The sequence below is a fragment of the Stigmatopora argus genome, chromosome 15 (genome assembly GCF_051989625.1).
Source record: "Stigmatopora argus isolate UIUO_Sarg chromosome 15, RoL_Sarg_1.0, whole genome shotgun sequence".
Taxonomy (NCBI): Eukaryota; Metazoa; Chordata; class Actinopteri; order Syngnathiformes; family Syngnathidae; genus Stigmatopora; species Stigmatopora argus.
This window is the reverse complement of record NC_135401.1, coordinates 16,545,107-16,570,451: the sequence shown is the minus strand read 5'-3', so window position 1 is coordinate 16,570,451 and position 25,345 is coordinate 16,545,107. Positions and strand designations below refer to the sequence as shown.

The following is a 25,345-nucleotide window of genomic DNA, read 5'->3' as shown; positions in this document are numbered from 1 at the left end:
TCGCTGCAATTTGAAAAATTATATATTTTCATGGGACAACAGTGAATGAGTGACATATAATGCCAAGTAGTGGAATAATAAAAGAAATGTTTTGTATCTTCCAAATAATTCAAAACACAGCAATGAATGTCTAAAACGCTGACAACAAAAGTGAGTACACCCCAAGTGAAAATTTCAAAATTAGCCCTGAAATGGGACCAAAAAGGCCTTTCCCTTCCGTGTGTAATGTGGCTACTAGTTAGTGTAACAAGCTGTCAGGTGTGATTGTGTAGCACATGTATTGAATGCCACTATCAAAGCTCAAACAGAGTGCACACTTAGACAGGGAGACAGGAACAAAGACCCACTTTATTGAACATCTCAGCATCTTAGAAGCAGTACAGTGAAGGACATCCTCCGTAAGGACACCGGGGTCCCCCGGTCCCTTTTCTTCAATCACCCACCAATGATCAGCACAGTGTCCGCTCGAGGGACCCCAGGTTAGAAGCAGTGTAGCAATGTAAGTCGGAACGCCACCCTCTAGAAGCCTCGACGCCGTCGAGAGGGGGCCAGCCGCCAATCGTATCTCCTCGACTGTAGATGTAAAAATAGATAACGGTAAAAGCAGTGAAATCAAAGCACATAGTCCCACTTCTTTTTGACAGGAGTTATGTAATTTATTTGCAAAACATGGAATAAGTGGCGCAGTATTTCTTGGAACATGGGAACACCGTGTCTCACGTGTCTCATTTACTGCACCCAGATTCAAACCCTGCCCTGTGAAGTTCAAAACAGGTAAAGTTAACAAAGGCATTTTCAGTGGAAAAAAATGGCTTGTCGTTTACTGCTTTCATAGCAGGTGTCAGGTCCGCGCTGAATATTCAATGAGGTCGAACATAAGTAACCACACCAACACAGATGGAGTGAGATTTTAACGCTTCTGCAGAATGGAAGCACAGAGAGAGACAGACAGAAAGCTACTCTGCGCTCTGCGTAGTCTCCGTGGTCTCCAAAACCCCCCTCCGCATCAACGGATTTTATTAAAACAAGATCACATGTCAGAAAAGTAGGTGGTGTTAGTGGAAAATTCCTTTAGTTACAAAAGAAACATGGCAGCTTGGCTTTGTTATAAAGAGAATACATTTCACATTTTTCCCCCGTAGTAACTAAAATATTTTTTATTAATCATCAATTTGTAGCCCTCATCTCCAGGTTTAGAATACAAAGATCATCATCAGTTACTCTTCACAGGGTATGGAAAACAACAAAGTCAATTGTCAAGGCAGAGGCAAAAACCCGAGGCACTTGGGAAAAAAATCCTCTGCGTCCCTCTTAATGAGCAAACACAAGTTTAAGTCAAGACAAGCACATTTACACAGGGGAGTCGGCATCCTGGGATTCGTCACACTTCAAAGGAGTGCGAGAATCTCCAGAAAGGTTTGCTATGCGGTGGTACTTTATGCTACTGTAAGATACTAGTGTGTGCTGTATTGTGTTTTGGATCATAGCCTTCACACAGGGGATTATACACAGTAAAAATGCAGAATAGTAGCAAAATCACAAGAATGGGGGTTCCAAATTTAACCAGAATGGAGAACCATGGTCCGGTTGTAAACCACGACCACAGTGATGTACCTACGGCTGAGTGATCCTGGGACATTGTTTTGGCTAGGGATACACTGGTGGGGTACTTGTGGAAATAGGTATGTGACTACACACATAACAACTTTCATTCACACAAGTCAGTTTCTTCTGGAAAACCATAAAATTATACCACATATTTCCTTCATAGTAGATCTTTGGATTATCCCTCTCATACCACTTCACTTTTTTCTGTGACAGGAATATGGCACCATCTCGTTTTCCAGCTCGAATATCTGTGGGCAAGGCATTCAGCCACACCCCGGCTGCCACTGACAGTACAGTCACTGTGATGAGGGTAGCAACAGCTTTCATTTTGGCTTCTGTGTGGGGGTGCTATGTCTATGGGAGGTTAAGGTTAGGTGAGGGGTGCTCGTGGCAGGAGAGCAGATGCCTGATGAGTTTTTCACGGACAAAGGTTTTGGAACCGTCTGACTTCCAGTCTACTCAGAGTCACCTATGTCTCGAACTACCTTGACCTGGGATTGGTGAATCCACGTCGACCTTTCAGCGATCTTTACTGCTGTGGGGGTGGTGAGTTGAACCACAAATGGGCCTTCCCAGCGTGGCGAGGACCAGGACTTCCTTTTTATGACTCGGATCAGGATCTGGTCACCTGGCTTCACCACCTACTATAAGGGAGACAAAGGGGGTAACGGCAGCTTACATGTACTTTGGACAAGTTTCTCTCTAAACATTTTTACCATCCACTGAGTGGATCTGCCTCACCCTTAGTCTCTTGCCATGGTTCAGCTTCCCATGGGGGAAGTTGGAATGGTCTTCCATGAACTATCTAAGAGGGTGTTAACCCCGAGCTAGTAGGTACTATCCTCATATATGTTTTGACCAGTGATAGGCATTCTGGCCATGGCTTCTTTGTTTCTTCCATGGTTTTCTTAAGCCTTAGTTTTATTGTACCATTCTTTCTCTCTACCAGTCCCGTGCTCTGCGGATGGTACGAGCAGTGGTTTTTCAGACTTATTCCTAGGTGTTTTGCCATGTGTTGTACTATGTTGTTTACAAAGTGAGCTCCATTGTCACTCCAGATGATTCTGGGATCCCATGTTCTGGGATTATGTGTTTACAGAAGGCTTTAGCCACCGTTAATGATTCTGGTGATTTTGTGGAGACTATTTTAGTCCATTTAGACCAGTGGTCTCAAACTCGCGGCCCGCGGGCCAACTGTGGCCCCCGGGACGATAATTTGCGGCCCCCGTCTTAATATGAAAGATTAATGTTCGTGTGGCCCGCAAGATTGATATGAATGACACTTGTTGTGTTCGGAGCTGAATGAACCAATCACGGTGAGGTATACGGCTCTGGAGGGCGGGACATCGGCCGGGCTGTCCAGTGCCTCGCTCACTCACTCATTCATTCCTCCAATCAGCTGGGCGGAGGAGAAGCCGTGAAGCCGATCACTCCGCTCGGCGCGCACACACCTCCGCTGCGCTCAGCATAGAACTGAATGAGGCGCTATGATCCGTGATCCAGCCTGTCAGTGTAGCCATCTCTGTGAGTGAAACGGAGAGCGAAAGTGCGCATGTGCCACTAACCCACGCGACTGAACGTGAAAGATCAACCCGAGACTCATTCCAAGTGGAAAAACATATTACAGAGCCCCAGAGATGTCTCTTTCAAAGCCTGGCATGAAGAGAAAGGTTGGTGATGAGCACAGACAGTTTCAAGAAAAGTGGGGAGTGCAATATTTCTTTGTTGAACACAGGGGCACCTGACGTGTCTTATTTGCACTGAAAAAGTTGCGGTCCACAAGGAATACAATTTGCAACGTCATTATACTATGAGATATGCTGAGGAGTACGAAAAATACCAGGGAAATGAGAGAGCCAACCAGGTTGCCAGTCTTAAAACAAGTCTTCTGAGGCAACAGGATTTCTTCAAGAAGGGTACCAAAGACAGTAATGCAGCAGTCGAAGCTAGCTATGCTGTTTGTGAGTTGATTGCTAAAGCAGGAAAGCCATTCACAGAAGGTGAATTTATCAAAAAGTGCATATTACAGGCTGCCCATATTGTCTGTCCAGAAAAGAAAAGTCTGTTCAACCACATCAGCCTTTCTGCCAACACCGTGGCAGAGCGCATTTCTCACCTGTCAAGTGACATTTATGATCAACTGTGTGAGAAAGCACAATGTTTCAGTGTATATTCAGTGGCTCTTGATGAGACCACAGACACTGCCCAGCTCGCAATATATGTCCGTGGTGTTGATGACAATTTGGAAGTAATGGAGGAGTTGCTCACAGTAATTCCAATGCATGGCCAGACCACCGCTAAGGAAATATTTCACCAGCTGTGTGATGCCATTAAGAATCCCGGTTTGCCATGGAAGAGCTTTGTTGGAATAACAACCGATGGAGTCCCATCAATGACAGAGAAGAAGAATGGACTGGTAGCACTTGTTAAAAAAAACTGGAAGAGGAGGGTGTGGAGGAGGCCATAGCTCTGCACTACATTATCCATCAGCAGGCCCTTTGCAGCAGATGCCTGAAGTTTGACAATGTGATGTCTGTCGTTGTGAAATGCATCAACCAAATCAGATCCAGGGGCTTAAAGCACAGAAGGTGCCATGCTTTTTTAGAGGAAATGGAGTCAGAATATGAGGATGTGCTCTAGTTCACTGAGGTACGTTGGCTCAGCAGGGGAAACGTGTTGAAGAGATTTTTTGAGTTGAGAGCAGAAGTAAAAGACTTCATGGAGATAGACGGGGTTGCTGTTCCTGTGCTAAGTGATCCCAAATGGCTCATGGACTTGGCTTTTCTTGTTGATATCACACATGAGCTTAATGTACTGAACAAGAAGCTACAAGGCCAGGGGCAACTTGTCAGTGCTGCCTATGACAGCGTGAGAGCATTCTGCACTAAACTTGTGTTATGGAAAGACCAGCTCTCTCAGACAAACCTTTGCCATTTCCCAGCATGCAAGGCTCTCGTGGATGCAGGCACACTATTCAGTGGTATGTTGAGGCCATTTCGAAGCTACAGGAGGAATTTGATCACAGATTTGCAGACTTCAAGACACACAAAGCCACATTTCAAATTTTTGCGGACCCCTTCTCCTTTGATGTGCAAGATGCCCCTCCTGAGCTTCAAATGGAGCTCATTGACCTGCAGTGCAACTCTGCACTCAAAGCCAAGTTCAGGGAGGTGAGTGGAGAAGCAGACAAGCTTGGGCAATTTTTGAGAGAGTTGACCCACAGCTTCCCTGAACTTTCCCGAATGTTCAAGCGGACAATGTGCCTTTTTGGGAGCACATACTTGTGTGAGAAGCTCTTCTCCACCTTGAACTTCAATAAGTCCAAGTACAGGTCCAGACTTACTGATGAGCATCTTCAAGCTCTACTGAGGGTCTCCACTGCTTCCTCCCTCAAGCCAAATGTGACTCAGCTATGTGAGAAGAAGCGCTGCCAGGTCTCTAGCAGCAAGGATTAGGCAAGAGAAGCCGTGTTCAGAATATTTCATGTTCAATGTTCCATTCAAGTTCAGAAAGTTAAAGGTTAAAGAGCTGTTAATACAGACATTCGAAACGGAATAAAAATAATTCATTTTCTCTACTTAGCCAGCCAATGTATATCTACTGTATGCTCATTATTATTATTATTTTATATTTGTATTACTGATTGATTGATTTTTTTCATCTTTAAGTTAATTAATTTAATTCATTATTTCTTGTTAAAAAATAAAGATATTTGATAATGTTGGAATGTTTTATCAGCGCTTTTCTTATGGAAATCCTGATGCGGCCCAGTCTCACCCAGACTCGGCCTCTAGCGGCCCCCAGGTAAATTGAGTTTGAGACCCCTGATTTAGAGAATGAGTCAATCAAGACTAAACAGTATTCATACTGGTCGCTTCTGTCTGCAACATGTTAAACAGTTCCTACAATTTTTTAAAGTAGCTATTTAGACCTGTTGGTATATGGAATACATGTTGTACTATTTCCATCATCCCCCCTGTTGAGACATGAGACTTTCCATGGCTCAATTTTGTTACCATTTGGAATAAATTCTTTGGTAAGCACGGTGGGCCTTTAACTGTGTACAGGCCGTCTGCTGACTGTTCTCCGCCTTCATGTATCATACATATTTTTCTTTTTGTGGTGCAATGTTTTTCATATCAATTAAGACTGGTTTTGGGATTGACTCGTTTTTTTTGTTGTGTATACTGTGCAGTGAGTGTTTGTGCTACTTCTTTCACTGATGCATCTGCTCTGGCATTTGATCTACTGATTATTTCGATGCCTTTAGTACGTGCTTTACATTTGCATACAGCTTTGTGGCTGGGAAGTAGTACTGCATCAGGTAATTGTTTCAGCAGTTCGGCGTGTTATACTGATTTGTCTGTGCATATTTTCATCCCTCTTCTATTCCATTGTACAACAAATACACGTAGTGTGCGTATTGGCTGTCTGTATAGATGGTGACCTTTTGACCTTTAAACAATGTGCATGCTTTTGTTAATGCTGTAATTTCTGCAGTTTGAGCTGAGAGATTGGATGGCAGTTTCTTTGCACATAGGACTTCATTGTCTGTAACGACTGCAAATCCTACTTGATTTTTCCCTTGTTCCGATTTGGATGCTGATCCATCTATGTATACATAAGTGCTGTCTGGAATCAGAGTGTTTTTGAGATCTGGTCTTGGTATGCAGCATTCATTGGTTCGTTGTTGGGTCTCCCAGTTACTTGCATGCTTCGGTGCATTCAGACTCGGTCCATGGATGGTGGACGAGAATGGTTTGATCTTGATCTCCGTTCACTTGGAAAAGTGGGTTTGCCACTTCAATCATGGGATACAGCTGACTTGATGGTGCCCATGGTGGTGGGTCAGGGAGAGGTCCTTGGAACGCCATCAGAGAAGGATAGAGTTGTCCTTCTCTTCTTTCCTTTTTTCCTCTCGTCTGCATCTGTGGTGAGACGATCAGACCCATGTCCATACTTCCCTCGTAGAATGGCACTTGGGTGTCGGCCGAATCATATGGTGGGACTTTGGCGGCCCCTGCTGGTCCTGCTCTGGCTCTCCTCCTATGGCTCCACCTTGTGGTGGTTTTCTCTGCCGGACGTTTTGTTCTGCTCTGGCTCCATCGTGTGGTGGGTGAGGAGCATTGTGCAGTATGGGGGGAGCAACCTGTTGAGGAGGTGGCCCTCCCTGCAGCAGGGGAGCTTGAGCTGGTGGGGGTTGGGGAGCTTGAGCTGGTGGGGGGTGGTTATACGCTGAGCTATGCGTTCTTTGTTCTGCTTTCCTTATCTTCTTCTTCTCTCTCTCCCCTTCTCTTCCTCGCTTGACCAAGCCACACTTCGACATCTTCCAACTGCTTACATACTTTTTCTTGCTTCTTTTTGTTCTTCATTGCCTTCTTCACTTCTAATCTTCTCTGTATCGCTTCCAACGGTTCAACTTCTAACTTTCCTTTCCATTCTTGTTTTTTCTCCCATTTTTCTGTATGAGCGCAGTGATCAGGAAAATGCCTAAGCATAAACTTCAAGTCGGCCGGGAGCTCTTTACTGGTTCCCGACCCCATTTTAAACAATTTTACTTCACGTTCTTTTTCTTTCTCGTCACTTTCTTTGTCTTATCTCTCGGGTGTATTTTATGCTATCTCTCTTATTCAATTTTACTCACCTCTTTCCAGGGACATCCCGTCCTAATTTATTATCTCTTTTGATACTTATTTTATTATCTTATTTATCCACCTCCGTAGCCTTTTTAGTCATCTATTCTCTTATTTTGCACGTCAATTGTCGAGTTTTATAAGTGCGTCACAACGTTTTATCTGTTATCATAGTTTTTATTCATTTTTTTCTTTCTACGATCTTATTTCCTTACATTGAGCTCTGTTTTACTCAATCTCTTGGCACTGTATTCTACACATTTACTATTTTACATTTATTCTTCATTGACTCTTTTACTTTTAACACAATCTTTGAAGTCCCAAGAAGAGGGGCGCATTCCCACTCCTCGGGAAGACCGACACACAGCCAACCCCAGATCGTCCGGAAAGGCACAGCCTTTCTCGGAGATAAACCGACACACAGCCACAATCCGCTTTTACTTTTTATCTTTATACCTTTACGTATTTCTCCGACACACAGAGAATGCTTCCCCGACACACAGGAAACAGTACAGATAACTTTTTCTCCGACACACAGAGAACTTCTCCGACACACAGAGAACTTCTCCGACACACTGAGAACCTTTTCTCTGACACACAGGGAACCGGGACTTAAAGATTGGTTTTTACGAAATAATTTTATAATTTTAACCAGTGCCTTACCATCTTACGTGCCCACTTTGTTCGATGGGATTCATCACAGGACTCGGGGCGACGGGGAACCAATCCCTATTGGCTCCTTCCCTCAATCAGGGATGGCTGACGTCGGTTTCAAGGCCTCTCGATCCCTCGTCGTCCCAACGCCACAGATCTTGAATCCCAGGTTTTGGCAGCAGAAAATGTCAGGTCAGCGCTGAACATTCAATAAAGTCGAACACAAGTAAGCACACCAAGACAGATGGAGTGAGATTTTAACACTTCTGCAGAAGGGGAGCACGGAGAGAGAGAGACAGAAAGCTACTTCGATCAATTATCCACTTCAACTTCAAAAGATGAAAACGATCACAAAAACAATTTACAGTTAATTTGAGACATTAATAGCCAGGCCAATTTACTTACATGCATACCAAACAATTTGCATAAATGCAAAAGTGTTAACAAAAGCAAACTGAATCCAAAGTTAGTTCTGGTTAAGTTCAAAAGATGCAAAAAGAAAAAGAAAAAAGAAAACAAATTAACTGACGGTAGCCTCCTCCACCAATCAGATTCCTGAAAAAATATAACTAAATTCAACTTAGTCCCCAGAAACCCGTCTTTATAAACTTTTGACTTAACAATCATGACAAACATGATTTCAACAGAAAACAATACCTTATAATTCATGGTTAAATTGTTCTTTTGAAGTTATTAATTAACAAAATATTTGCTGTACGCCATATAGCTGTAGCTAATTGTAAGGTCCACTCATTAAACCTGAACCGACAGCATTTCAAATTGGCACCACTTTCTACAATAATTTAGTCCAATTTAGCATTATAAAAAGTGTTTACATTCACAACAATAGTTTCCTCTTTGGTAATTTATAAATTAAATTTCGCTATGGTTGATCTTCCATGGGATTAATGAAACACGTGGGACACTCCGAACATTCAAATTCACACCAATTAAATTATTCATTTTCCTCCTGGATTTTTACTTTACATAGGCTCGAAAACTCTTCTTACCTTATGTCAAAGCTGGGTTGCCTCGACAATAATCTTCATACAGAGGAAGCAGCAAAACACGTGGTAGTTTTTAACTCCCGGCCGAAGGAGGTTATCTGGAAGGGAGGCCTCATCTCGACCGCTCTCAAAATGGCCACTGCCCGCTCCGCTTTCTTTGTTCTTGGCTAGCCCCCACCCTTCCTAAGAAGGGGGCGAGCAGACGGACAGAGCTAGCTTCCACGTCGAGGTTCCCCAACCAGATACGCCGTCCGCTCGGTCGGTGATGGTATTTAATAGAAGTTAGGCGGAGACAAACTTTAGGCGGGAACACGAAAAAGGGGAGTGTTATATACAAAGTGATGACAGGCCTTGACCTGTAGGTGTCAGTAAAAATTCTATTCTAGTGACTAAATTCATAAGAGTGCAGAAGGGTGCAAGATTAAATATAAGAATACAGTTCATATTTCACATTTCCCCCCTGTTGTAACTTGAAAGAATTTTCATTAAACATATCAATTTGTATCCCTCCCCTCCAGGTTCTAGAATACAAATATCATTGACAGTTACTCAACAGGGTATGGAAAATAACAAAATCACATGTCAAAGCAGAGGCGAGAAATGATGTAATCAGTGGTAAAAATTCCTCTACGTCCCTCTTAATGAGCGAACCCAATATTTAAATCAAGACAAACACATTTGCATAGAGGACTCGTCACACTTCGAAAGAATGCGATAATCTCCAGTATGGTCTGTCATGCGGTGATACTGTGTCACTATAACCTACTAGCGTGTGCTGGATTGTGCTTTGAATCATAACTTTCATACAGGGGATTACACACATAGAAAAAAATACAGAACAGTAGCAAAAAACCGCAAGGTTGCAATTTTAAACAGAATTGAGAATCATGACCCGGTTATTAACCACGACCACAATGATACACCTACGGCTGAATGATCCTGGGCCATGGTGTTGACTAGGGCCTTTATTTCAGCTACGGCACGAGTAATGTACTGGTTTCATCTGGGATGAAGGTGCAGCAGTGTTCACCCATCATGGCACACACTTCTCCATCTTTGGCTGTTATCAGATCCAGGACTATCGGTCCTGCAACTTCCCTAAGGGCTATTAAATCATCTGCTATACCCTGTAGGGCCTTGACAGTTTGGTTAATGAACACTCATGTAACAGCTCAATGTCTTTACACATGATTTTCTGGGGGGGTGGACCACAACCTTTGGTCAACAGGAACATCATCGCACCAGATTGAATCACGTGGTTTGAATTGCACTGATTTTGCACTGATTTTGATATCTTACTGTTATGTTCACTCTCCTTAAAAGGAATGCATCTTAGACCATCTGCACGACTGCAGATTTAAATGTGACGCCTCGACCCAGTGAATTCAGGATGTCAGGATCTGTGGAAATGGGTATACGGCTACACACATAACAACTTTCATTCGCAACAATCAGTTTTTTCTGGAACACCATGAAATTATACCACACGTCTTCTTCATAGTAGTTCTCCAGATTGTTCTTTCATCTTGCTGTTGAGGGATCGAAGACCCTCCAGGTCCTTGGTTAAACTCCCGTCAGCTGCTGTGTTGTTCGGGATGAACGTGCAGCATTGGTCGCCAAAGATGGAGCACACGCCACCTTTCTCTGCCAGGAGCATGTCAACAGCAATTCTGTTCTGGAAGGCCATCAAGGAGGTCGCCGACAACTGTTCATGGATGGCTGCAAACCCTTCTTCCGTCCTGTTCTGGAGTCGTGCAATTTGGTCAGCGAGCTTATACTCATCTGGTACGCCGCGGGGAAACCCGATGTTGTTGATGTAGGTTGGGTCCCCATCCAAGAGTGGACCGCTTGGCTCTGCCTTTCCAGTGATGAGGCAGGACGTTTCCTGCACTTGTTTTCCAACTCGAGTCTCTGTGGGCGGGGCGTTCAGATACGCCCAGGCTGTCGCTGACAATCCAGTCACTGTGATGTGGGTGGCAACAGCTTTCACTGTGGCTTCTGTATAGAGGTGCAAAGTCTATGGGAGGTCAGGGTTAAGTGAGGGGTGCTCGTGGCAGGTGAGTAGACGTCAGATGAGTTTCTTCACGGACAAGGGTTTTGACACCGTCCGACTTACAGTCTACTCAAGAGTCACCTGTGTCTCGAAATACCTCTACCTGAGGTGGTGAATCGACTTTGACTTTTCAGTGATCTTTGCTGCTGTGGAGGTTGGTGAGTTGGGCCACGAATGGGTCTTCCCATCGTGGAGAGAACCAGGACTTCCTTTTATGACTCGGATCAGGATCCAGTCACCTGGCTACACCACCTCCTGCAAGATAGACAAAAGGATCACGGCAGCTCATATGTTCTTTGGATAAGTTTCTCTCCTTCCTTAGTCTCTCGTCATGGTTCATCTTCCCATAAAGGAAGTTGGAATGGTCTTCCATGAACTATCTCAAAAAGGTGTTAATCCCGAGCTAGTTGGTACTATCTTCATATACGTTTTGGCCAGTGTTAGGCGTTCTGGCCTTGGCTTATTTATCTCCCCCATGGTTTTCTTAAGCCTTGGTTTTATCGTACCATTTGTTCGCTCTACTTAGGTGTTTTGCCATGTTTTGCACTATGCTGTTTGCAAAATCAGCTCCATTGTTACTCCAGCTGATTCTGGAGATCCCATGTTCTTTACAGATCAATAAAATAACAAATTAAACTGTTCCTACAAAAAGTTTAAAAGTAGGTATTTCGATGTCCATCATATCTTCCTCCCTTTTGAGACATTTATGGCTCAATTTTGGAATCAATTTTTGGTAGGCACGGTAGGCCTTTAGCTTTGTACAGTTCGTCTGCTGACTGTTCTTGAGATCGGCTCAGTTCTGTTGTTGTGTATGCTGCTGTGTAGTGTTTGCGCTGCTGCTTTAGCTGCTGTGTTCTGTCATTGTCTTCAACACGTGCTTAACATTTGCTTCCGGCTATTTGTTCGGCTTAATACCCCAATGAACAAAAATCGCAACAATCTTACTTATTCCATCACTATAGTTTGTGAAAATTTAAATGCCTATCAGTCAAAATAAAAAATGCTAACTGGTATTCTATTATGATCACTGCTTCCTTGTTAAGATCAAGAACCATATTTGTTTTTCCCTTTCCTCTAATTACACAAATTAACTAATCATACTAAAAATAGGAAAAATACAAAAAGCAAACCAGGGTGCTTTCTCCCCAGGAAAACAGCTTTCCCGTTCTCTGTAACAGTTAAATTCACATCAATTAATATCCAGAAACAAAATGCACACATTTATAATTCTGAATATAATTGAACCCACTAAATTGTAATCACCCCTTGTTTGTCAAGGTTAATATTTTAGCATAATTGTATCCTTTAAAGCAATTAAAACTCATTACTTATAAAATGCATACTAATCAAGTCCCAATTCATTTAACAATGTGTATCGCGTTGCATATTAACTCAGTTGTTTGAAATTCAAAATATCCCAATCTAGTAGTTTTTTTTATCAAATTTAACATCCCATTGTCTTTGGAGTTTGTCAATCATCTCCTATAAAACTTTCTTAATCAATATTTTTCAATAGTCAGGCATAAAATTTAAAATCTAGTAACATTTCTATCCATTGTAGTTTATTTTCTCTCTAATTGTTTACTTTAAAAATCTGTAAGAAGATCTAGTCTCAATTGTTTACTTTAACTATCTGTAAGAAGGTTTGGTCTCAATTGAAACGCTTTCACTTTTTTATGGAGACAATAAAACCAATATAAAAAGTTCCTTATGGCTTACAGCATTGCTCCCCGAGCAATAATCTTTCCAATCAATATTTGAGTGCTTGCCATTTCGTCTGATTACGTCAAAAAGTTTATCTTACCTGTCTCATACGTTTCAACTGAGAGAACCTTCTTACAGTGCACAAAATGGATCCCGCTATTTTCATGTCTGCTGGTTGGTCAGGAACACGTGTGTTGAGCACCCAGGCTCCCGGGACCGCCGTTGGTCCAGTCTGTTTTCTGTTGGGAACCACAGTCTCCTCCTGCTAACCCAAATTCAGTGTGTTCCTTTAAAGTTTTTTCTTTTATGCAGATAGCCAGATTAGCCTCATCCTCTAGTTCCAATCGTGTAGTGAATAATGGCGTTTGGTATGGTCTACTAAATAGGATGTCCATATTTTGTTGTCCAGTTGACCTCGTTATGTAGGCGCAATAATTTCATAATGAAATATGGAACCTTTTTTCAATTCAGTCAATTATTCTGTTAACACAATTTGGAAGCCATTATCACAATAAATCAATAGTACTTTGGAATTTCGTATCAAGCACTGTCTGTGTTTTTCCCAGTGCTCCCAAATTTCGCATAGCAGATTTGTTTCTCCACTTCAAATTTCACATTTGGAGTACTGCTGCTTTTTCATTAAACATTTCCTTGGACGAAATATTTTTCCATAATTTGGCGTTGCCATCCGTGAAACGGCTTATTGGCGAATTCTGAAATCGATTCCAATTTGCTAAATCATTTTCCACCTTGATACCTAACCGATTGATCATATCTCGGTGGTCGGCCAATCAAAAACACAAAAGGGACAAACAACCATTCACGCTCACACTCATTTTCAGACATCAGTGGTCTGCAATTTTTTTATCACTGGTGAAGAGCGCCATCCCCAGTCCTGGGGCTTCTTGGCAGCTAACCACCTTTCGCTGTGTCATGGCAAGTCATTCTAAAAGGAAATAGGTCAATGTTGTTTGGTTGGCATCAATTGTTTGATTCTTAGGCGATCCGTGATATTCTAATCGTTATTAATATGACTCGCGCTAAAGCATATTTCATCTGTTGATGGGCAAAACAATGAATTATCATCCGTGCACTGATGACATGTCATGATGTTTATTGCATCTCAGGGAAATTATGCCTATCCTAAATTAATTATTTTATCTAAACTTGCCAGCTACAATTTACCTAATAATTTGGATCAATGCCATTTCTGCATTGTCTTCATGTTTGATATCATTAATAATTTGGATGATTCCTAATCCTTAAGTCTAAATCGCAAATCCCTCTCTATTTGGTAAAATAGCTAAATTAAACTTGTTGAATTGCTGTTCTGCTCCAAGCTTGTGTTTATTTAATATAAGAGCCATTTTTTGTAGCTCACTCTTACCACAATTAAAATTTAGAGAAACTAACCTTCTACTTAGCAATTTCTTAATCATTTCCTAATGATAAATTTCAGTGTTTATTAGAGGACCCATAATTTGTCACTAATATGTTATATTGTCAATTTTCTGTCTCTAACTCCTATTTTCTTTCTATTACTGTCTCTGCTCCTCCTTGCTCCATCGTGTGGAATGTGAGATGTAACCTGAGATTTCTTGCATTCCAATCCCCCAATCCCCCCCCCTTCGTGCTCCTGGCCCCTGCGAGTGGAGCCTGGCACGAGGAGTGGGCTGAGCAGGGGGGGCACTGTTTCTGAACAGGCCTAATATATATATATATCTTCCTGGGTTAGTGGAAAGTGAGCTGGGGAAGAAAGGCAGTTTTAACTTCAGTTGGCTCGCCGCCATTTTTTCCTTTGTTTCCTCTCACATGTGGTCTGCTTTTCAACCCCCCCACCATCCTGTCCCAATTCACCCTCTCTTAAATACTTATTTTTATCCGTCTAAGTATTCTTTTTCGCCGATTAAACTCCTATTTTTCGCGGCAATCGTACTTATATCGTTTATGAACGCGTCATAGCGTACTTATATATATATATATATATATATATATATATATATATTCATATGAAGATTACTTGCATGCGTTTATAGTTTTATTCTATTTCTTTTTTTTTTCTTTATATCGAGCTCTTTCATTATCTTGGCACTGTATAACAATATATTTCTTCTATATTTTTAACACAACCCTCGAAGTCCCTTGGCGGGGAGGCGCGACCTCCTCCTCTGTCTGCTTTCCAGGCAGATAGGCCGACACACAGCCTTTTATCCTGCTGTATACTATTTAACACCAATCCGACACACAGAAAGATGCCTTTCCGACACACAGAAAGAAGAATCTCCGACACACAGAGAAGAGTATACGCAATTTTTCTTTTTTTTTTACGAATGAAGCATTTCCCTTCCTCGAAGGGAAACGGGGCCTTATGCTGGGTTGGATTCTACAAATTAATTTTAAAAAGTGCCTTACCGTTTTTTGGTGCCTCCTCTGTACGAAAGGATAATTCGTAATCTGTTCCCGGGCCAGCAGGCCAGATCGCCCTCTCTCAAGGCTGGAGTAGCCGACGTCAAGCCATCCATCCTTCTGTCGATCTGCCGTGGCCGGAAAGCAGAGAAGAATCCCGGGTTTCAGGCACCAAAATGTCAAAGCTGGGTTGCCTCGACAATAATCTTCATACAGAGGAAGCAGCAAAACACGTGGTAGTTTTTAACTCCCGGCCGAAGGAGGTTATCTGGAAGGGAGGCCTCATCTCGACCGCTCTCAAAATGGCCACTGCCCGCTCCGCTTTCTTTGTTCTTGGCTAGCCCCCACCCTTCCTAAGAAGGGGGCGAGCAGACGGACAGAGCTAGCTTCCACGTCGAGGTTCCCCAACCAGATACGCCGTCCGCTCGGTCGGTGATGGTATTTAATAGAAGTTAGGCGGAGACAAACTTTAGGTGGGAACACGAAAAAGGGGAGTGTGTTATATACAAAGTGATGACAGGCCTTGACCTGTAGGTGTCAGTAAAAATTCTATTCTAGTGACTAAATTCATAAGAGTGCAGAAGGGTGCAAGATTAAATATAAGAATACAGTTCATATTTCACACCTTATTTTTCAAGTCTAAATATTTACCTTATCTGATTGAAACAAATTTACCAGTTTCTAAACATCTGACATGTTTATATTATGTTACGGGTCAATTTGACCCATTTCAATTTTTGTGTTCCCAGAAGCTAGTTATTTATTCCTTATTTTTCCTCATGAAAATGTGTGACTTTTCCTCATCTTGGGTGAAGACCAGGTGTGTGAAATTTGGGCACTTTGCTGTGGGGGAAACGTCTGTACAATCAACCCAATTTGGAATCCAGTGGACATAGGGTCAAGGAAACACAAAAGATGCCAGGTTTGTCACCCGAAAGAAGACAACAACACATGTAACGCATGACAGAAAGCACCCTCTTTCAAAATAATACAAGGGAGGACAAAGACAAGTTCCACAGTGACTCAAATGTCCCTTCCTGTGTATGCCTCAATTAGCATAACAAGAGTTTCTGCTCAGCAGAAGGAAAGGCTTGGGAGCTACCTCATTTGAATAACCAAAGGACTGTTCACACGTCAGGTTTCGGCCCGACCGGTCCTTGGTATTTCTAGGTGGAACACCCAAATTTCTGGCCGATGGTAGTTCTAGTGTAGCAAATTTAATTTGTCCAATTCATGTTAGGAGACCATTACTTTTGATGTATTTGCCTTGTCATCTAGTTCCAGTGGTGTGCCGTCTCTGATGGCCTAAGAAATATCCGAATCACAGACTGATACTAATTAGATTTTAGCCATGAATACTTATTAAATAATTCCAAATTGTCAGTTATCTTCCTTTCATTGCTTTCCCACTGATTGCACTGCTTCCAGATGTGTGTTTTCATATTGAAGGATTTAACCAATCACATTTCAGCCATTATTTGTTGACAGGGTCAGAAATCTGCCTTAAGGCCTTCACAATCAGTTCTGCAGGCTCTGCTGTATAAAACAAGTGTCGATAAAACTGTTGCTTTAACCAATCCAATCAAATCAAAAGCCTTTATTGTCATCATACACAGCTGCGTATAACAAAATTGGTAGTGCTACTCCACAAAGTGCTTTTTCCCAGTAAAAAAAAGAAATAGTAATATAAAAGTATAAAAAGTCACATCCCGGCTAGGTAAATTCTAAAATATTGCACAGTCTAAGATATTGCACATTGTTATTGCACACCCCGAAGTTATTGCACAGAAGGGATTGTGTGTCGTGCTAACGCAAGTTCAGAGTCCTGATGGCTGTGGGAAAAAACTGTCCTTAAGTCTATTTGTCCGTGCTTTGTGAGACCTGTAGCATCTGCCAGAGGGCAGCAGCTGGAACAGGTTGTGACCAGGGTGGTATTGGTCCCTGACAATGTTCCTGGCTCTCCTTTCCTCAGGTTATCAACACACACGGACCACAATCATTCACTAACAAAAGGACAGATTCACCTGGACTCACCGGAGATGTCTTCAACTCTTTTAGATAAGGTGCCAGTTGCTGAGCCGAGGTCCAGCCCAATAAAGGGTCTTAGATGCCGTGGCCATGGTCTTCCCAGATAGTGGCTAAGCCGCTGGGCCCCTCAGTATATTGACTGCCAATCTCGAAAGACTAATAAATACAAAAAATGTTAGGTTCGCCAACAGCCTTGTTTGATGTCAATAAATCAAGAGAACTGTTGAGGCAAGGTGATTTAAATTCAAATACATTAGTCAGTGGTTTGGTACTCACAGGGTTAATTTAAATTATTCTCAAGCAATGCAATGGTGCCAAAAAATAAAACAATGCACACTCCTCTCCTCTGCCTGAAGAGAGGGGTGATTTGCGACGCCTCCGATATACACTCTTTGCTGTCCTGCCCACCAGTCACTTCACTTTCCGAGATGCTTTCCGATGTTTTTAACTCCACTCTACCCACCTCAAGTCAACAACAAAATATTTTAGCTCAGCGCCGGGCTAGTTACACCACTATTTCCGAATGGATTCTGGCTGCTTGGACTATCATGTCTGCTTGCACTGTTGTTCGAGCTTTTGCCAAAGCCGGCATCATTTCTGTGTAACCACATGGCAATGTGAGTGACTCCGACAACGAAGAGAGGGAACCCGGCGTTTTTGATGAATCATTTGGACAATTGTTCAATTCGGACACAGAAAATGACAACGCACTCGTAGCGGAACAAACAAATTTAAATTAACTTGGATTAATATATACAGACACACTCAAACATATGTTTAATGTAACTTTACACAAAACACTTATTTAGGTCTTTTGCCGAGAAAACGCACCTTATGGAGAAGCACTAACAATTTCGTCATACACAGTTTCTGGGTGTGATGACAAGTAGGCTTTTGTTGTTGATGATGACAACAGGGCCTATGTCCGATTATTATCCTTTACCCTATACCCTTTAGATCAGGGGACAAGATAAAATATAGAGCTGCCAGAGCTGAGCTGAAAAGAGGCATTAAAAAGGCCAAGGCAGCATATCCCAAGAAAATTGAGGAGCATTTCACAGAAAATAACCCAAAGAAGATGTGGCAAGGAATACGACATATTACCAACTACAATAACAATAATATGTCTGTTAACGCAGATGCCTCACTAGCGGAGAAATTGAACCGTTTCTTTGCCCTTTTTGAGACTGACAAATCAGACCCAGTCTCAACACCCCCACCACCACCCTGCAGCAATACACTGACGTTCCGGGAACAGGAAGTGAGACTGGTAATGCGGTCTGTGAACACCAGGAAGGCTGCTGGCCCAGACGGAGTACCTGGGAAGGTGCTCAAAGCCTGTGCTGACCACCTGGCTGGAGTCTTCACAAAAATTTTCAATTGTTCCCTGCAACAATCCATCATTCCATCCTGTCTGAAATCTGCCACCATCATCCCTGTCCCCAAAAAGCCAACCATTGACAGCATGAATGATTATAGGCCTGTCACACTCACGCCTGTGATCATGAAGTGCTTTGAAAAGTTGTTAGCCCGCCATATCAGGAATACAATCCCTCCCTCAATTGACCCTCACCAGTTTGCTTATAGAGCAAACAGGTCCACTGAGGATGCTATTGCCATTGCTCTTCATACAGCACTGAGCCACCTGGAACACCATGGGAACTACGTGAGGATGCTCTTCATTGACTATAGCTCAGCCTTCAACACCATAAAACCGGACATTCTGACTGACTAACTCTCCCACCTTGGACTATCCTCTTCAATCTGCTGCTGGATAAAGAACTTCTTGACCAACCGACCACAGACTGTTAGACTTGGTCCCCACCTCTCTTACTCCATTACACTGAGCACTGGCTCCCCTCAAGGCTGTGTACTGAGTCCTCTTCTGTACTCCCTGTACACATACGACTGTACACCAACCCACCAGTCTAACGCCATCATCAAATTCGCTGACGACACCACTGTGGTCGGACTCATCTCAGGAGGGGATGAGTCGGCTTACAGAGATGAGGTCAACAAATTGTCTTCGTAGTGCTCGGTGAACAATCTCACACTGAACACCACGAAAACTAAAGAAATAATCCTGGACTTTCGCAAACACGGCACAGATCTGGCCCCACTCCTCATAAATGGAGTATGTGTAGACAGGGTCCAGTGTTTTAAATTCCTGGGGGTCCACGTCACGGATAAGCTCTCATGGTCTACAAACATCACGGCAGTGGTGAACAAGGCTCAGAAACGACTCAATTTCCTCAGGGTACTTAGGAAGAACAACTTGGGCACCAAGCTTCTGATAACCTTCTATAGAACCACTGTAGAGAGCATCCTGGCATACGGCATCACAGTGTGGTACGCTGGAAGCACGGCGGCAGACAAAAAGGCCATGTAGAAAGTGATTAACACTGCCCAGAGGATTGTCGGCTGCTCTCTGCCCTCACTGGAAGACATTGCCAGCCCTCGTTACCTCAGCAGAGCCAAGAACGTCATAGGGGACCCTTACCACCCTGGTCACAATCTGTTCCAGCTGCTGCCCTCTGGCAGATGCTATAGGTCCCACAAAGCACGGACAAATAGGCTTAAGGACAGTTTTTTCCCCACATCCATCAGCAATCTAAATTTGCGGTAACATAACACACATTCCCTTCTGCGGTAATATGAAAAGATGTTTGGGTGGTGATCTGCCTCCTACTAGCTGACTGAAGGTAAGTGAAAGACAGTGAGAGGTAGGCGACCTGTATCCATAACAGCAGAATGCCAAATTACAAGTCCGTAACTAGCACTTATTTAGGTCTTTTGCCGAGTAAACGCAGCTTATGGAGAAGCACCACCAATTTCGTCACACGCAGTTTCTGGGTGTGATGACAAGTAGGCTTTTTGTGTTGTTGATAATGACGACAGGGCCTATGTCCGATTGTTATTATTATTATTATAGCTAAATTTAAAGTCTGGTTTTGACGAACAACAGGAAAAGAGTGGACAATTATTTCGAGCTGGAATAATTTCTGGACCCCAAAAAAACCCAACCAGGATTATGAGTGATTTAAACCTGAGGAGATTGATCACTCAGCTGTAGATGAGGCCGCTAAAACGGCTCGGTTGGTAGTCACTTAAGGCTTCTCAGACATTACAGGTTATCAAAACACTGCTTGAGAGCCACTCAACTCCCCAAAGTGATGAAGACCTCATCGGATTGATGCAATTGGGGAGTGAGGAAGAAGAGGCAGCGGACAATGACGAGGATAAAGGTGGTCTTACTTAGAGATTTTTGCAGGAGATCTTCCATATGGCACACAGTTTGTTACAATGAATCCAAGAGATTGATGACAACAAGGTCAGAGCCATCGGATTTGGCAATCATCTTGTCATGTCCTTGTACAAACGCATACATTTACAAAAAAGGAAACAGCAGTCATAACTCCCCGTCACTAAATTCCTTGTGTGCCAAAAACCTTCTGCAGAAGCTCCTCCTGCTGCCCCTATCACACCTCATGAAGATTCCACCAATGTCTCTCGAATCTTATGAAGAGGCATCACCTGACTTGCACTAAAGCCCCCAATTACCTATGCAGTGAATCCTCTTTTTCATCATGATCACTATAGTGCACAGGTTTCTGAACATCCTTTTATTGTTTTTAAATCAATCAGAAAGGAGAATCATTTTCATTATGAGTACAGTACTAAAAGTATTTACAAATTTAGTATATAAAATTATATTTAGATAAGGCAACCCGAGTGGTTAGCACGTTGGCTTCACAGCTCTGGGGTCCTGGGTTGAAATCCAGGTCAGTGCACCTCTGTGGAATTTGCATGTTCTCTCCGGGACTGTGTGGGTTTTGTCCAGGTACTCCGGGTTCCTCCAACATTCCAAAAACATGCATGGTAGGCGTATTGGACACTCTAAATTTTCCCGAGGTATGAGTGTGAGCATGAATGGTTGTCTCCTCGTGCCCAGCGATTGGCAAGCCAACAATACAGCGTGTCCCCCGCCTCTGGCCTGAAGTCAGCTGGGATAGGCTCCAGCACCCCCCTGACCCTAGTGAGGATAAAGGGGTTCAGAAAATGAATGAATATATTTAGATAGCAATACATTAGTCTTACTTATAACTGTGTAAAATTTAATAATTGCACTTCTTGATAATTGTATACTTGTATCATGTATAGACGTGAAAACATAGTTTGGTTGAAATAATAGAAGTGATCCTGCTTCGCAGTTTTTCGATTATCCTACATTATTCGCAAAATTCTAGGGAATACTATCATACACTTACCAGTTTTTGTATCTTTTTGTAACACTTTTACTCCTATTCTTTTTTGTTTCTCCTCCGGATGGGGACAGAAAATGTCAGAAAAGTGTCAAATGGTGTTCAGCATTGTCTGGATGTGGACAGAAAATCTCAGGAAAGTGTGTTTAATGTCAATCAATGTTGAAGCATATATCTTCGCAGCTGCATGTTTAACTGTTAACCCTAAAAGCAAGCAAGGAAATTTGTAAAATCAAGAAATTGCACTGAATGTCAGTGTTCAGGTTCAATTGGAACACCAGACAGTAGCAAGCAATTGCTAGCTAGAAACCTATTGCTAGCTAGTAACCTATTGCTAGCTAAAAATGTGAAACCAAAAGGTAAATTTACTTATATTATAATTACTTATGTTACTCCGTTTGTACGTAATTCAATTTTAAAGCCATTTTCAAAACGGACTGTGCCAGAAAAATGACAGGACAGGCTCGACTTTCATCATTAGCTTCGATGGCGATAGGAAAGAAGGAAGAAAGAAAGGAGGATGGATATTGTGTACAGTTAAAAATGATTTTTGGTGAGTAAAATATGGCTATATTCCTAAATAATATTTCAAATGTGGGCCCGGTTCTCATATCTGAAAAGCTCCAGTGTTTGTATTTAAGCTCCAGTGTTTGTATTTAATCACTAAATGCTGCTAGGATGTGGATTTTATCCCAGTTTAATTTTTGCCATTTCGCCATTGACGTCCATCGCTGTCTTTTCCCGAGGAAATCACCCCCTGGCCTGGTTGTAATGTCTCAAAAGCTCCAGTATTTGTATTCAGTCAATAAATGCTGCTAGGAAGTGGATTTGAACGAATTTTAGTGCATTTTTTGTCATTTCACGTATGGACGTATCGACGTTCATCGCTGTCTTTTTACCGTGGAAATGATACTCCGGGCCCGGTTCTGATGTCTAAAAAGCTCCAGTATTTGTATTTAATCAATAAATGCTGTTTTTGGCTGGATTTTACCCAATTTTCGGGCAATGTTTGCCCGTACGCCATTGACGTTCATCGCTGTCTTTTCCCGGGAAAATCGCCCCCCTGGCCTGGTTTTAATGTTTGAAAAGCTCCAGTATTTGTATTTAATCATGAAATGCTGCTAGGAAGTGGATTTTACCCCATTTTTGTTCATTGATGTATTGATTATTTTTTATGTGTCGCAGCTCTAGCTGCAGTAGACGTTTTATAGCCATAAAATCGTTTTTCAGGGTTGGATTGATACGTTGAAGGCGCTACGAGAAAATGCACCGACCGCCACTGATATATAATATAAAGACGGGTTGAGGCATAGCAGCTTCAGCAGTGAAGCCCAGATTTCAGACTCCCCAGCCACTTCATCAAGCTAGGATAGTCTCCCAAGCATGTACTGGGTTGGCCTAGTGGCCTCCTTCCAGTGATACATGCCTAGGATAAGCTTCAGTATGATATGACATGTGGGTCGGGGAGTCCATGGGAAAAATCCAAGGCAGAGGTGAAGAAGGCGAGAAACGTGGTCATGGTCATTATCGTGGTCGAGATCTTCTGTCGGTGCTGCAGTATTGTGGCGGACTTGGCTTCCTTCCCGCCGGTGACAAAGGAGAATGACTTCCTTCATCTAAGTCCTCATCCCCTGAAATGTTTACATTACCGGTGATGAAAGGATATAGACGTGATGACACCACATCTGATCATTAAGCTCCCCATGTTTCTTTTTTTGTGGTTTTCATCATTTCGCGATTTCATTTTATGTTTTTCCTATATTACTCCCCCTCCATTCTCTTTTTTGCCATCTTATGTTGGTCTTATCTTTTGGTTTGTAGTCCTTAATTCTGACTTCCATATCCTCGCACAAGCTTACATTAAACGTTCCACTTGCAGGCCAGCTCTTTGTGCGCTTGGCCCATTTCCTACAAAAGTCTTACATTTTGTCTTTCATCGTTGGGTATTTGACCTCCAAAATCATCGTCAGTGGGAAAGGCCATCTTAGCAATGTGTTTCCAATAACAGGTTAATAAGTAACTGTTAAGGTATGTTGCACAGCTATCTCTTGGAAAAAATCATCTAGGTTCGTTCTGTGTCAATGAATTAAATCAAGATATAACGTTGGTTTATATCAAGCTGGATAGGGGACTGTTAAGACAAAATGCATTCAATTCAAACGCTTTGGTCAGTAGAGGTTGTGCATTAACAGGGTTAATTTAGACCATCCTCAAGTGGGCTATACAAAAAATAAAAACACCATACTTTCTTCTGCCTAACACTTCCGTGAAGGGAAGGGTGATTTGTCACGCCCCCTGATATACTCTCTTCGCTGGCCCGCCAGTCGCTTCATTCTCGGAATGGAAACAATTCACAACGCTTGCAGAGATTTTAACTCCACTCTATGCTATTGCATCTCAAGTCCTCTCTCAACTCTTCACACACAAAATATTCACACTTTCAATTTCCTTTCCCACACTTTCAATAGTCTTTTCACAGAGAAATTGATCGCTTATAGCCACGAGCCGGACGCAGAAGGAAAACACCACAGCACTTACTTCAGCTTTCCTTAACAAATCTGCCACAGAATATCAGCCACAGATGTTTTTAGCTCACATTCTACTATTTCTAGGTGCAAACTAACTCAATGAGACGACCAAACGCAAGCAGTAATCCAACAGCCAGACATACCAGGACGCAACATATAAATAGACACACAAGGGATAATTACGAATCAAGCACACCTGGTCACATAAGGAAGGGGAGCCCAGAGGGACACACATCACCCAGACAGCACACACAAGAAAACAAGCACATACATACCTCCACCAAACTCCCAAACAAAACGTGACAGTATGGACAGTCTAACAGCATTCCCGGTTCTGTGACGCCAATTATTGAGGTTCAAACAGACTGCACTCAGGCATGTTCTGGTCCAGACAAGAGGAGACCACAATCTTTATTTGCAAACTTCGCATCTTTTATAGGCTGTTATCAATAAAAACATGAAAGATCTGCCCCTTACCATCATCGTTTAAGCAGAAACATACCGTTCGGGAATGTTCTCTTCGCAGGTCAACCTGACTCTGCTCATTATGCACGGAATGTTCATTTAGACTCACGGGCTTACGCTGCCTAGGCATACTTGATTCATTAGCCCTAATTCCACAATAACCACCAGCGCTGTGTGGCCGTTGGTCAGCCAGAACTTTCTGCAGCCGCCAGATTCCCGCTTACCTTTAAACCCAAAAAGGAGTCTGAGAATAACATAATATAAACATTACACATTTCCCTCTAATCTCACCTGGACAAATCATGGCTGACAATGACGCTCTCTAGTCAGTGGAACAACTCAAGGTGACAAGGTATGTATGGCAGCTTTGCCATTTGGTCAACAAGGACATATCAAGACATGACTAAAAAGGACCTCAGAGATAGCATTAGCAATATGACAATAGAAACTGAGGGAGTCAAGTAGGAGGATGTTAAGATGGTACTCATTGCACAAATAAAGTAAGACCTGTACACAGATGAGAAAGTATTACTAATGCCTGGCAAGAATCTGACTGGGCACAATCTGTGAATAATTTGAAACTGAAAGAGGGGCATTGGTTTATCCAGAAGAATGTGGAAAAACTAAGGATGCAGTGAGATGTCCAAAGCACTACAGGCAGCAGACAGAGTGTGAGCGTGCTGATGATGTTCAACCTGATGTCAGCAAAGAGGTGTACAACCTTCTACTTAACCACCCACAAGAACTGAAAATAACCAAGGAGTTCAAAAATCATTCTAAATTCTGGGTCCCTCCAGATGCACAAAGGGACATCAGAGGTTTATATATATATATATATATATATATATATATATATATATATATATATATATATATATATATATATATATATATATATATATATATATATATATATATATATATATATATATATATATATATATATATATATATATATTGTTGGAAATTTATTTCTAAATCAACATAAACTCAAGTT

General features: G+C 42.3%; 1 protein-coding gene and 1 long non-coding RNA gene across 5 annotated transcripts in view; one reads left to right on the top strand and one right to left on the bottom strand.

Annotated features, from left to right (window-relative positions):
- The window catches only part of ak7b (adenylate kinase 7b), a 162,407-nt gene that overhangs the window by 57,089 nt on the left and 79,973 nt on the right, over positions 1–25,345 (top strand). The gene's annotated exons all lie outside the window — the stretch shown is intronic.
- On the bottom strand, positions 337–14,645 carry LOC144089411 (uncharacterized). Its single transcript, XR_013305064.1, has 3 exons — positions 8,906–14,645; positions 7,905–8,094; positions 337–573 (listed from the first exon to the last, which is right to left on the bottom strand). It is a non-coding gene; the product is annotated as an uncharacterized LOC144089411 (long non-coding RNA).